Below are 13,808 nucleotides of genomic sequence, written 5' to 3'. Positions count from 1 at the left end.
GGGATTTGATTTTTGTCTATTTAAAGGCATTGGATATTCATTTCAAGGCATCTAGAGTTGCTATTGTAAATTTCTTATCCCCTTGAGATACATCTGAAATTCAACCATTCTTTCATTGTTCATCTGCAAAAGCTTTGTCTAGCACTAAACCACAAGTTCTCAAGCCACCACCCCGATTTCAGAAAGATGACCACTTGAGTTGACAAGTTTCAAAAGGGATATTTACCCTGTTATTCTTGTTAACTTTTATAGATCTCTCTATAATTTTGAATTGGTTATAAGCATGTGACTTTATCTATCATCTTTAACATAAGTGTCAATTCAGGTTAACTTCATTGTTTATGAGTTCTTTAATGATTGTGTTGCATATTGATTGAATGATTTATAAGTCTGAATATAGGATGAGGTTCATATTGTGAATCCAATTCGGTCACCCATAGCAGAGATTATAGGTATTGATGACACCATAGTTACGAACTCGGGTTTTTGAACCCTGTGGTTAATCCTAATTGCGTTCCTCACTTCGACGCACGACTAAAAATGTGTTGTCTTGAAAAGCATTTGATGTAAATTTCAGAGTTACAAACCAAGTATGAATTCACACATAATATGAAAAAAATTTAGAGCAAACATTAGACGTTGATGTTGTTTAAGCAAATTGCTCCATTAGCTCAAAAGCTCATATAAATTAAGGGTAAATGTACCAAGCTTTGCATACTTCTCAATCAATTCGATTGTTTCAGTAAAATGAATTACTCAAAATGAAGACTACCAAATCAACTACTACTCAGTCCAACACTCTTCATAAATTTTAATTGATTTCGATAACACGAGCTAATTAAACTATCAAGTTAAAGAGAATATGGTTAACACAACTTAACTAAAACACAAGATGACTAAATGAAAATGAAAACACAAAACACAAACTAAACATAGAGAACTCAATTTAAAATAAAGACTAAAAAGCGAAATTTTCTCCTAAACACCTCTCCCCCACACTGACACACATTGTCCCTAATGTGCAAAACACAAAAATGTGAATTTATTTCTAAAACCGACATTTAAATAAAACAAAATTAAAATAAAGTAAATGGAGAGAAATTTGGGTTGCCTCTTAAAAGAGCGTCTTTATTTATCGTCTTTGGCTCGACATTATGCCAAATACTCAAGTAATTCCAACGACATTTTTGTGTTCCTTCAAGACCCGAATCAACACTTCCTCTTGCATTCCTTTTAGTATGATCACCAGAATGGTTTTATTATCACCTAGATACACAACCTTGAATTTACCAATTGCGGCCTCACATTTTATCTTCGGATCACCTTTCTCACGCAAAACGTCTTTTAGCCACTTGCAATGTTTCTTCATAAATTTTGGTGTAACAAATCTCATGCATAGAATTAGCTGCATCAGTAGCTAAATTAGAAGGTACATCACATGGAAATTTCATAGCTTCATATATATTGAATTTAATCACTTCGTCGTTGAACTCTATAGTGAGTGTACCTTCATGCACATTGATTATAGCTTTAGATGTTTTAAGGAATGGTCTCCCTAAAATAATTGGTGAAGACTTAGGAAAATCATCATCATCTATATCTAAAACATAAAAGTCTATTAACTTGCAGAAGTACGTCTTCTATCACCCCATCGGGATAAGCATTAGTTCTATCGGCCAATTGAATTATCACGTCGGTTTCTTTTAAAGGTCCGGCATTTAAATATGCATAAATAGAATGTGACATAACATTAATTGAAGCTCTTAGATCCAGCATAGCTTTTTCAATTCTAACATTTCCTATATTGTAAGGGATAGATGTTGGTCCTTTGTGAGATAGAATCTAGTTCCAAAAGGGGGGTGAATGGAACTATTGGATAAATGTAACCCTTTAATAATTTTCTCACAAAATTAGTTCAATAGCACAAGGCAAGCTCGGAATCAGAGGCAAACTTTGATTGTTGCGTTAGGTAGGAACAAAGCTTGATTCTGCTTCTGAATGTTTTAAGCACTAGGCCACTTAACTGGAATGGCCTTTGTGTGACTTAGTTAAACACGCTATTGAGTATAATAGTCAAAAGCACAAGCTATAGATTTAAATACAAAAGCAAGCAGTATAAATAAGTTAGAAGGAAAGGGTTAGAGAAATAGTTGCGCAGCAATTTATACTGGTTCGGCCTCCTGGCTACATCCAGTTCCCATAATACCTTCTTTTGGGTTTTAATCCACTAGTGAACTCTTTCCAACAGGTAGAGCACAAACCCTTACCATAGATACAGAGGCTCTACAAAGTACCGTCCTTTATACTCAACATTCAGCTATCTATCTACCTCTCTTACTATTCACTTATAACCGAAGTGAACAGAATAGCTTCTGAACTTTTCTTAAGCTATTGATAAGTTTATTCTTACTCAGAACATAATGAAAAACTATAAGCTACTACATGAATGAAAATACTAAATGTGTATAAGCTTTTGCTTTGCTTTTGGAACTTCAAAGATGATTTTCTCAAGATTCCAACGTTGATGATCAAATCTAAAATGAGCAAATGATGAGGCTTTTATAGTGACAGTTTGAGGCAGGTGATTTCGAAATTCAAAATAACCATTGGAGGGAAAGGCTCTCTTCTTCACTTTCTCTCTTCTTCGCTTTCATCCTCAATACCCAGTGCACTCAACCAATCATTGAGCTTCTCTTTTCCATTGCATCTAGGAGACAGCATGCTTTTGGGTCTTGACAGAAGCAGTCTAATTGTCTACATAAATAAGGTAAAGATTCCAAGTTGATCAGGAGACAAGTCGTCTGTTCCTTATACTTCTGGATCCTTCTAACTATTGGGCTGGATTTTATCCATGTGCCTTTGATCCAATTTCAAGGCCTTTGTGTATATGCCTTTCTTATTCTCATTTAATCAAACATACACTTAACAAACACATTAGTCCAAATAAATCAACATTTAGTTTTAATGTTTTACTAACTATGAGATTATTAATTTATTTTAATATTTTTTATCATAATCAAAATCAGTGTGGAAATTGTGTATCAACAATAAGAACATATCGCAAAAACATTCTCCCCTACACTTATCCTTTCATCACCTCTCAATTTCCTCTTGTCAGAACATAAATTTTTAAGAAATTTAGCATAATGAGGAATTTGTTTACTTGCTTCAAGAAGAGGGATATTTACTTGACTTTTCTAAATAAGTCTAGTACCTCTTTCTCTTGATCCTCCTTTTTAGATTTTGAAAATCGACTAGGAAACGGGGGAGGAATTACAATAAGTGGTGATGGTGTTTCCTTTGAGTTTGGCTTAGGAATGACCTCCTTTTTCTCTAGCTCTTTTTCCATAACTTGCTTTGAGGTTGAGTTATCATGTGATTGCACTTCTTTGCCACTCCTCAACGTGATAACACTAACATTCTTCATAGGATTCACCTCAGGTTGGGATGGAAGATGTCCATAAGCTTGAAATTCCAACTTGCTTATTGAAGTCGCCATTTGACTCATTTGGTTCTCTAAGTTCTGGATGCTCGTCTTGGTATCTTGTTGGAATGTCAAAGTGTTTTGTTGAAATCACAATTTGTTCCAAAGGCATGCCTGTCTTAGGAGGAGCTTATTGTATAGGAGCTTGTGGTATAGGTTGGAAACCTTGTTGCTAGAAATTGTTGTTCTTTGGACCATAACCGAAGTTTGGGCAATCTCTCCACCTGACATTATAAGTCAGTGCATATGGGTCATATCTCCTTTGTTGGGTTTGAAATTCCCCATAGCCTTAACTTTCTCTTCCTCTTGAAGCGTGTGACATGCATCGGTTGGATGGTCGAGACTCGAACAAATTCCACAAGTTTTCACTTGTTGAGTGTTTCCCAATAATGCTTTCTGCACAAGTGAAGTAAGAATATCAAGTTGTTTTTCAACTGAAAAGCTACTTACCTCATTCACTTTCTTTTTTAGACACATCTTGGCGAGAGCCAAACTGTTGAGCATTCACAACAATGCATGTAATTAGATTCCTTGCTTTAGTGAGAGTCTTATTCACTAAGGCTCCACCACTAGCAGCATCAATCGGATTTCTATCAGACAAGATTAAATCTTCATAAAAATATCGAATCAAAAGTTTGTCATTTATCTGGTGGTTGTGACAGTTGGTACACAATTGATTGAACCTCTCCCAATACTTATGAAGATTTTCTCTAGTGATTTGGCAAATTGCAGATATATCCTTTCGGATTGAAGTAACTCTTGAAGCTAGAAAAAACTTCTAAAGGAATTGCTTTTGCATTTTGGTTTATGTATTGATGGATTGAGGTGGGAGATAATACAACCAGCCTTTGGCTTTATCCATTAATGAGAACAAAAAGGCGAGTATTTTGACTTGTTCTACTATGACATCCTGTGGTTTCATACTAGAACACACCACATGTAGCTCTTTAAGGTGCTTATGTGGATCTTCACCTGAAAGACCATAAAAAGTAGGAAATAAGTGTATCAACCAGATTTCAGTTCAAAATTTACCTCAAGTTCGGGATGTTCAATATAGAGAGGTTTTTGGATTGTGTCATGATTGTCCAAATTTCCGAGAGTCTATTCTGCCATTTCTATTTCTTCTTCAAATTCACTTGATGAATCACTAACCGATGAACTTGATTCTAGTGAATCAATTGTTAAGCCCAAATGTTATCGTCGTGATTTATAGCATTTTCTGTACTTAATTAATACATTTTTAGTGATATTTTGATAAGTTTTAATAATGGTTTTTGTATATTTTCTTCATTTTATGTATCTAAGTCACTTTGTGTGTTTTCAGACACTTTCGTAAAGTTTTCGGCACAAATAACCAAAGTCGAGGATTAAGGCGAGAACTAGGGAGTAAAATGGAGTGAAAAAATGAGTTTTTAGTGATTCCTCATATGCATCTCGTCGAGATGGAGCTGGCAGAAATACAGGTCTAATTGTTCACACTATGACATATTTGACACATTCTCGTATTTTCATCGTATCTCCCTCATACGGATTCAGATTGAGGTGATTCAAAATGCGTTGGAAAGCTAAGAGAAAGATGTACAAGTGATGAAATAATCATCTCCAAATTTGAAGTGTAACAGGCCTAGAAAATTATCCCAAGTTGATGATCATGTTGAAGCTTATGATTCATTTCCCACCTTTACTCATTTCAACTCCTAAATTGTCAAAGTTTTCCACCATCCTCTTTAAAGCTGAGTATGGAAGATTAAGGATTTGTGCCATTTTACTATAAAAGAAGACATTGGGAGCCATTTGGAGACACACCAAACTTAGGCTAAATTCCTTCCTCTATAATGTTATTTTGTCGATTCTTCTCCTTAAGAATCAGTTGTTTGTGTTGTTGTAATTGTTGTTATTGTTCTCAAAGTGTTGTTTGTGCAAAATTTCATCAAATAAAAGTAAGTTTTAAGTTACCAAAGAAGTTCGTTCGGCAATCGTCATTACAGTTTCTTCTAAACTTCAGTCTCTTTTATTACTATGAACTCCGTTATCTATCTTTCTAAGGTGTGTTTTAATCTAATTATAGGCTAAAACCCCCTTAACTAAGGCTAAAAGCGGATCTTAACCTTAATTATGTGGTAATTACATTTAACCTATTTAAGTTATGTTTATCCTTTTTTAGAACTAACTTATGATTCTTAATGCTTGTAGGTGATGGGCTCAATTTCTACTTAAATATAATTAATCGTTTATATTAACCGTGATTAAATTGATTAATCAAAATTCATAAGTTGGACATAATGACCATTTAGTGTGGCTTATTGGTTTTCCAAGGTTTTTCATGAATCTTATTACAAATCTTAGATTTATTATTTGAGCCGAACCAAGGGAAAGTAATAAATCGAAGGTTTGGAACTAAGAAAACTTAATGCTTCTTTGGATTAATTACTTAAGTCGGACCAAGAGAAAGTAATTAATTGAAAGTTTAGAACTAATTACTCGAGCGATTTTTTCTTGAATCTTAAGTAATCACTTTAGCCGGACCAAGGTAAAGTACATTAAAAAGGTTTAGATTAATAAAACTTAATGCTTCTCTAGATTAGTTACTTGAGCCGGACCAAGGGAAAGTAATTAATCGAGAGTTTAGAGCCAATCTCGAGAATCTATTAGTTAATAAGAAAAATCGTCATCTTAAAAAGGATAAAACAACTTAAAAGGGGTTAAGTGTTATTACCAAGCAAAGAGGTTAAGTGAAGCTATAAGCCTTAGTTTCTTTCAATATAAGTAATCTCTCACCAAATTTGTATAATTTTCATTTCATTTCTTGTTTAAGTCTTAGTTTGGTTGTCCAACAAACTCTACATTTTGATTGTTTAAATAATAGATAGTAAGCAAAGAGATTATCACTTATAATCACCATCCTTGTGGGAACGATACTCTACTTTCACTTTATTACTTGATACACGACTAAGGTACACTTGCCTTCACATGCACGTATACGTAAAACGTACATTACCAAACCAGGTGACTTCAGTTATTTCTTTTCTCTTGCTTGCTTCCTTAATTAGCGAACAGTTTTCTCCATATCGGGATCAAATATAGGTATATCTATACGAGAAGAACGAGACATAAACTATTAAGCACAAAATGAAAAGAAATAATTATGTTAAGACACCAGTCTCCGATAACGGTGCCAAAATTTGATGAGTGTCGAATTCACCAGAAATAAAATACATACTCTTGGAATCCAAAAACTGTAGTAAACATGGAGTAGGGTCAAATCCACAAAGAATGGTAGAATTATAACTTTTCAAAATTAACAATTAAAAGTAAAATGGGCGTTTTGGTTTGTAGAATGCAACAAATAGAAAATAACAAGTAATAATAAAATAGGAGAAACAATTAAATAGATGAGAAATACGTATGAGAAAGATTCCAACTAAAGGTTAGGTTCGAGCCTTGAATTGAATCATTTGATCATCGATCATATAAAATATAAATTTCAACCCTTTAAATAAATTAGTTATATTGTTATTAAAAAGCATTAACAACCTATCTCTTCTTACCAACTGTACAATTAAGAAAAGTTCATTAATTTTCCCTAATTGATCAAACAATTCCAAACAAGCTTTAGAATTTAATTTGATTGAAAGCATTAAAGTAGGAAAGAGATACAAATTCTACTCAATAATCACTAAAGCATGATTATTTAAAGCATATTAATTACATTCACAATATAGGTTAAAAGCTTGTCCATAATTAACTATGTTACTTGCTACTTGCATTAGATGAATTAAATGATTATGTATTTAAACATCTAATTAGCAATACAATTACGAGTAAATAATCAAAACAAGGAATCAATTAAATCATGCAACACGAACAAAAACATAATAAAAATCAATTACTTGAAATAGATGAAAAATATCAAGTACAGAATGATCTCATAATTGACTGTTCAATACCTAAGAACCTCTAACTAGAAATTGCACATTAGTTCACCTTGGAGGAAGAAGAAGCCATGGAATAATTGTAGACACTAGAGTCGTAGCCCTGCGAGGAAAACCTTTTAAAGATAATTGGAAATATGATCGAAAGTGGATCACGAAAAAATCCCTCGTTAGAAAGCCAAAGTCAACCATTTTCCATTCAAAACAAAATTTCTTTAGAGCACCAAATAGAAATTTTGGATATCTTAGTGAGACATGTCCCCCGAGAGTGTCATAACGCACTTTTCCCGACTCAATTCAGAGGTCTAACAAAGAATATGTGATTATTTGAAGTTTTCGGGTGAAATTCGGGATAAAATAGGAAATAACCTTAGTTCAGGCCAGTTTTAGCCTTAGGTTATTAGATGCAAAAATGTCTATCTCGTCGAAACGAGTCCAATGGCACAAGAATCGTCAAAATCGGAGATCAATAAAATCATTTTTTACATAAAATAAATGTTTGGGCAGATTACCAACGGAACATTCCGTCCGCAATCCGTTGGTGCAGATGGGCTCTTGCTGCTGGCCGTTGGGCCGCGCGCAAGGCCCAATAGCAGGCCCAGCTTGCTCAGCAACAGCCCAGGCGTGCCCCCTTGCTCCTCTTTTAGGTTTTTCACAAACCTAACCCCCCCTTGGAACTAATCCTACCACGTTACACTGGACCAACAAAAATGTCATGTGAAATCCACGAACAAGACAAAAAATTAAAGAGAACGTCATCTGAAACACCTTCCAACGACAGTAACAAAGAGGAAAACTATCATCTTAACTTATCTACAATGACAGATACAATAATAAAATATGTCATATGACATGTAAAAGGTCTATGGTTTCACAAACTCCAGTGACAGAATATATAAAAAATCTGTCATTAGAATGAAGCCATACTACGGTTCCAACTAAGACGAACATCGTTGTAACATGGAAAAGATGACAGAAGTTTAGGAAGCGTGTGTCATCTGTGGCTGCTAAAGATGACAGAACTCGACAGTCGTCTAATGCATTATCAGACGGCAGCGAGTCCCATGACAAATTTATATCGCACGGGACGACGGTTTTTAACCGTCATCTGAAGGGGGTTTTGACGTAGTGTATACTTGATAAGTTGCTAACTGGTTTCTAATATGTTGAATTTATTCTTCTGTGAAATAACATTTTAGATCTTTTGAAATAACACTATTTGAGATCTTTTAGTTGGTTTAACCTATTAGTTAGTCTTAAATGGCATCATTTTCTCACCATTTCTATGTAAAAGAATCTTATTGTTTTCCTTGCAATATAAAATTTGGAAATTAAGATTGAAAAATGTGTTCAAGTTCATATACGTCCTATACTAGGTTTTGCAGCTGTAGACACTGGAGTCGGGGCCATGTGATGAAAACCTTTTAAAGATGATTGGAAATATGATCAGAAATGGATCACGGAAAAATCTCTCGTTAGAAAGCCAAAGTCAACCATTTTCCATTCAAAACCAAATTTCTTTAGAGCACCAAATAGAATTTTTGGATATCTTAGTGAGCCATGTCCTCCGAGAGTGTCATAACGCACTTTTCCAGGCTTAATTTAGAGGTCTAACAAAGAATATGTGATTAGTTGAAGTTTTCGGATGAAATTTGGGATAAAATATGAAATAACCTTAGTTCGGGTCAGTTTTAGACTTATGTTATTAGATGCAAAAATGTCCGTCTCGTCGAAACGAGTCCAATGGCATAAGAGTCGTCAAAATCGGAGATCTATAAGATCATTTATTTTACAGAAAAGAAACGCTTGGACAGATTACCCACAGAATATTCCGTCGGTAATCCGTTGGTGCGGCTGGGCTCTTGCTGCTGGCCGCTGGGTCGCGCGCAGGGCCCAGCAGCAGGCCCAGCTCGCCCAGCAGCTTTGCTGCGTACTCCCAACAACCTAATTTATTAGGTTATCTCAAATTATAAAGGTGAAAAATACCTTTTAGCCCCTGTCTCATTTAGCTAATTTCAAATTTAACCCTGAACCCTAATTTAAGCCTATAAATAGCAGCTCTTTCACATCTTTTAGAAGCACGAAAATATGAGACGAAAATACATTGATAGATAGCCGAAATTCTACCAAACCACTCTGAATAAATTCTAGTTTTTTGCGTTCATCGCCCGTGTTCCAATATTTGTGATTTTTCCAATCATCCCACAACCTAGGTAAAAGTTTATGAGGCACAAATCATGTCTATTATCTGCTCGTTTTATACTTTTATTTTTGAATATGATATTAATAATATTTCAAGTTAATATTATTAATCTAATTAGTTCTTTTTGTTCATAACAATGATTTAGGATAAACGAATCAACTCGAGATAAATTTTATCTCACGATCGTTCAGGCACCAATAATTATAATAAAACTTTATTTTCTATCTATTTGATTCCTAACCTAATAATTTTTTATTTATTCGTTTTAGTCCCTAATTTAGAACTTCTTGTTTTATTCATTCTAATCTTTAATTTAGAACTTTTCATTTATTCATTCTAGTCCCTATTTTGGAATTTTATATTTTATTCACTTAGGTCCTTGATTTAAAGTTTTTCACTTTCTTTCAATTGAGTCTCTAAATAAACTTTTTAAGTTTATTCAGTTTAGTCTTTTGTCCATTTTTACACCATCTATTATCTATATAAAATGTGGAAACTAAAATACACTTGTCAAAATAACAGAGCTTAACACGGGTGTGGAAGAATAATAGAGCAATTGACTGATGTGTCAATTTATTGTAATTTTGAGTTTTTTTTAAATTTATTATTCTAAATTTTTCTTTTCACTTCCTTGTGGCAATTTTTTCTCCCCCAAATCTCATCCTTTTTTCATCTTAGCTTCTTTCTCGCGATTCACCCCTATCTCTCTCGAATCCTAATTTGCTACGCCTCTCACACACATCAAATCATCAAACCTTCTCCCTCAAATCCGAATACCTATATAACTCGCTTCTCTTTTACGTCTGAATACCTGCATAAATCCGAATGTATATGGCTTTCTTCTACCTTGCAGCATCATGGATTGGATCTGCTGCTGATATTGTCCAGATGTATGAGCTCACTGTTCAATACTATTGGGTAAACTCACTTTCACTTTCCCTCTTCTTGGGTTTAATACTAATTGAACTCTTGAGTTAGCTGATGAGTTCAATACAGATTAGAGGTATCTACTTATTTCAGTGATTTGGTTTTTCATTTGGTTGCGATTCCTGTCTCTCTTTATTGCAGTATCTACTTATTTCAGCGTTGCTGATGAGTTTGCTTGCGATTGATGTCTCTCTTTATTTCAGTGATTTGGTTTTTCATTTGGTTATGGATTTTTTGGTTTTTGTAGGTTGTCTCAGTCGGTTTGAATCTTCCTTACTCTCTTTCCAAACGATTTCACACTAGTTAGTTTGCTTCTGATATGTCCTTGATATTCAATTTTACTTTTGTTATGTATTGTTTTCTGTTTTATTGGAATTAAGTTTCATTTGTCATAATATTATCAGAATATCTAGATAAACAATATATTTGCAACTTCCTCCAAGGTAATATCTGTTAGTGTTAGTGTTAGTATTAGAATTAAACTCAGATATCAAGACCATTGATTTCTATTTTCAGAGCTAAATATGTTTATCAGATGGGAATAGCAAAATAATCACTTTTGTTTTCAATACTTGCTTCATAGCTGCAAAATGATACTTACAATGGTTAGATAACAAATGGCAAAGTTTAACTACTTATACTTCTCTCCTTATTTTGGTAGACTTAAATAGAAAGGATCAAACCCTTCACAGCTGCAAAATGTTATTTGAGTAAATGAGCCCTCTGGCAGATTTTAAAACTACTTATTGCACGGTTTTATAGATACATGAGAACAATTGAAAGCACCATCATCTATTTACATTTAAACTCAAGACAACTTCAACAATTGAACATGATAATTCAATTTTTTCTGTCTAGAAGTGCTATTGCGAATTAGCCCTTCTAACAGAAATTTAAAGGACTCCAAATCAACTTTAACTATAAACTTCATTTTGACAGAAAGGATAAATAAATAGAACCATACTCTGGTTTATGCAGATTTCATGAGTCCTATAGCTGCTAGAGCAGCATGCAGTTTTAAAGAGTCCAACAACAAATGTATCGAAAGTTATATTGGATAGGATGTAATCAACTTTGTAACGAACTCTGCAATGGAATCATAACATGATGGTCTTCAATTATAATCCGTTCTTCTTTTCATCAGAATGAATTCAACATTACAGTTTCTCTTTACAGTAAGGAAGGTAATTATTATTTTCAGAGAATTTCAATATAATCCCTATTACATTTTTTTTTTCCAGATTTTGTTTTTCAAGATCAAGCCACAATATAGCTAAAACAGTCGTAGCTCAGCAAATTGAGTTGGCAATCACATCAAATATGATAACTTATGGATATGCTCTTATCAGTTTTATTTTTACATTAAATTAAATGTCAAATGCTGGCATGTAGATTCTCCAACAAGTGTATATGTGATGCAAATGAAACAATGAAGATGAGGTCATTATCTAACAAATTTGATCTTAATCTCATGATGAAAAGCTATTCTTTTAAGATTTGTTGTTAATTTTAACTGATTAAGGATCCGAAGTACCTCGATGTACTATTGTTTGTGATAATTTAGTCCGAAAATATGTACATTTAACAATTACTTATTTCCTTCAAACTAAATAGAACCCGAGTACTATTTTTTCAATTAAGAAGTTGTTTTGTATGCAACCATAAGGCCTCAGGATGTATACAATAGGGAGATGGATCTGCAACTGAGGTCTGGTTTTTAAAATCATTTGTTTACTTTTATTGTTTTTAAGCATAACTTTTTGTGTTGTCTATTTGTACTCAAAGCATTCTTTCTTTCTTATGCAAGTTGCTTCCTTATAAGCTTGGATTTAGTGAAATATAGGCATCTAAATTAGTTTGTGTCTCATTCTAGCCAGACCATGTGCTAAATACTTTTGTTAGTTTCATTGGTCTATCCAGTTGTAAAAGTCAGAAACTATCCCGAGTGTAATGAACTTATTTGTGATGTTCGATGAACTTATAGGTTTGCTACAAATGATTATTTTAAGAACAATGAAAGTGAAATATATAAACTCTTAATAAGCAGGGATAACTCTATTAATTTTATTAGGTTGGCTGCAATTTTGGAATTTAATGGCTTTTGAAACCAGGTTCCAAGCATGGTTAGAGAATGGAGCTAAAGCCATTCAAATGCATGATAAATTGGCTAAATTAACCTGTTACCAAGTTGGAGTGACTTTCATAGGAAATAAATAAGCCACAATACAAGTCTTAAGGTTATTGGAAACTGAAATTATGTGGGTGATATTGGCTTGATGAAATAACTCCTTTATAAGTTGCATTATTTGATCAATGAAATCAATAACTTATAAATTAGTATAATTATGTGTTTGAGCATTATAATATAACTCTATTTATGTAGTCTGCTCTCTCGGCTAGCATTTTTATTAATGAAAATGTTTTTAGTATAACTTTTTGTTTAATTTGTCCTTCTTTTGCATTCGGTTGACCATTTTTGTTTGGTGGAAAGATTGCTCACTTGAATATGTCAAACTGCGGAACAAGAAAAGACTTAATATCGGACAATTCGGGAGTCCTGAGGTTTTAGAGTCACAACTGAAACTTCTTTTCGTGGAAAAATCAATAGCTGAAAATAATTATGTTGTATATATTATATGTGTGTGTATGAATTGGGTAGCAAGCATCACTTGATTTTGATGAGTTTCCTTTAATAGCAGACCTTTCTCCTTCTAAGTTCTAATTATGATTACTTCCATTACTCTCATTGGCAACATTAGGAATAAATGACAAAAAGATCTTCTTTTTCTTTTTCTTTTCCTTTTCCTTTTTATATATATAAGATAAAAAGACTGAGATTCTTTAATTAATAGTATATGATACAGTTAAACCTCGATAAATGAATATTCGATAAAGTAATAACCTCGATTATATAATAAATTCTTCCGGTCTCGACTTGGGCCAATGGACTAAAGTAATAACCTCGCTAAATGCATTAAGTAATAAAAATATTTAAATCTTTAAGGGCCCAATGAAAACATAAAGTAATAATTATTAAATTACATACAATATATATATATATATATATATATATATATATACCAAAATCTTTCAATCAATCAACTAGAAGTCATTTCTTCTGAAAAAATGCATCTATAGTTGATTGTTTTTTCTTTCCACCTAAACCAAAATGAACACCATTCTTAACTTTTTGTAGTGCAAACATAACTTCTGGTATATTTTGCTCATGTTGTAGCAAGTAGTTGTTTAAGGTTACCATTGC

The 13,808-nt window shown here is 33.2% G+C and overlaps 1 long non-coding RNA gene across 1 annotated transcript; it reads left to right on the top strand.

Moving 5' to 3' along the window:
• The first annotated feature begins 10,239 nt into the window (after nucleotides 1–10,239).
• LOC136201247 (uncharacterized) lies at nucleotides 10,240–12,134 on the top strand. Its single transcript, XR_010673759.1, has 3 exons — nucleotides 10,240–10,537; nucleotides 10,794–10,848; nucleotides 11,788–12,134. It is a non-coding gene; the product is annotated as an uncharacterized lncRNA (long non-coding RNA).
• The last annotated feature ends 1,674 nt before the right edge of the window (nucleotides 12,135–13,808 follow it).

The sequence above is a fragment of the Euphorbia lathyris genome, chromosome 1 (assembly GCF_963576675.1).
Source record: "Euphorbia lathyris chromosome 1, ddEupLath1.1, whole genome shotgun sequence".
Classification (NCBI taxonomy): domain Eukaryota; kingdom Viridiplantae; phylum Streptophyta; class Magnoliopsida; order Malpighiales; family Euphorbiaceae; genus Euphorbia; species Euphorbia lathyris.
The sequence above is the reverse complement of the archived record's forward strand: the minus strand, read 5'-3'. Positions and strand labels throughout refer to the sequence as shown.